This window comes from Myotis brandtii, unplaced genomic scaffold, assembly GCF_000412655.1.
Source record: "Myotis brandtii unplaced genomic scaffold, ASM41265v1 scaffold417, whole genome shotgun sequence".
Lineage (NCBI taxonomy): Eukaryota > Metazoa > Chordata > Mammalia > Chiroptera > Vespertilionidae > Myotis > Myotis brandtii.
The window spans coordinates 648,138-649,125 of NW_005366017.1; the positions used below are offsets into that span (position 1 = coordinate 648,138).

General features: G+C 56.3%; 1 protein-coding gene across 1 annotated transcript in view; it reads left to right on the forward strand.

Moving 5' to 3' along the window:
* TNFRSF1A (tumor necrosis factor receptor superfamily, member 1A) overlaps positions 1-988 on the forward strand; it is a 38,375-nt gene that overhangs the window by 425 nt on the left and 36,962 nt on the right. The gene's annotated exons all lie outside the window — the stretch shown is intronic.

The following is a 988-nucleotide window of genomic DNA, read 5'->3' on the forward strand; positions in this document are numbered from 1 at the left end:
TGGGAGAGGGCCATGGCCTGACCTCAGCCAGAAGCCCAGGTTTCCCTGAATCAGGGTCAGGGGAGAAGTTTGAAAGGTGGGGAATGAAAGGGAGCTCTGGCCCCTGACAGCCAAGGAAGTTCGCTGGGCTTAAGGGGTGTCTGAAAAAGTGGGGACAGGTGATGGCCGAGGGTGGGGCAGATTTGATAGGAAAGGAAAGGAGTCGGGGAAGAAGTCAGTCTCTCGGATTCCAGATGATTCAGAACTCTGGCCGGGCCCTCTGGTCAGCTGGGCGGCCCAGGAGTGAGTTGGGGTGTGGAGGTGCGGCTGCCAGCGGGAGAGCAAACCCTGCTAGAGGCAGGAGCTGGGCGATAGTGAAGTAGGGAAACAGTCTGGGAGAGGGGGTAGGTGGGTGTGGTGAGTTTGGGGTGGCATATGGTGGGAGCTATGAGGGAATGGAGGGGGCACTGGCACGGGCCGCCTGTGGAGAGCATGTCCAGGGCTCCCCCCAGGCTGAGGCCTCCCACTGGGGACGTTCTTGTTTGTTTGTTTGTTTTGAGACGCCACACTTACAGTGGTAAATCTGGTACCAATGGGGGCATTCTTCAACCTCTGCCTCCGCCTCAGTTTCCAGGCTGGTGGCCTCTGCTGGACTGCTCTTCTCTAGATAGCTAGCACCAGCTCCACCTGGACACTGTCCCTCTGCCCGCCTGCCGGCCCCTCCCCACAGCCCTAGACAACAATCCCTTGGTTTCTTCTAGAGTCAGTTTGAGGAAGTTGGAAGAAAGTTGTTTTCGTCACTGGAAAATGTCCCTTTCTCTTGCCTTGGTCTGATGTCAGGTATCCCTTATCACTCTCCGCGTCTGGAGTCACCCTGTGCAGATGTTCTTCTAGAGGTTTGAGGAAGTTGGAAGAAAGTTGTTTTCGTCACTGGAAAATGTCCCTTTCTCTTGCCTTGGTCTGATGTCAGGTATCCTCCCTCACTCTCCGCGTCTGGAGTCACCCTGTG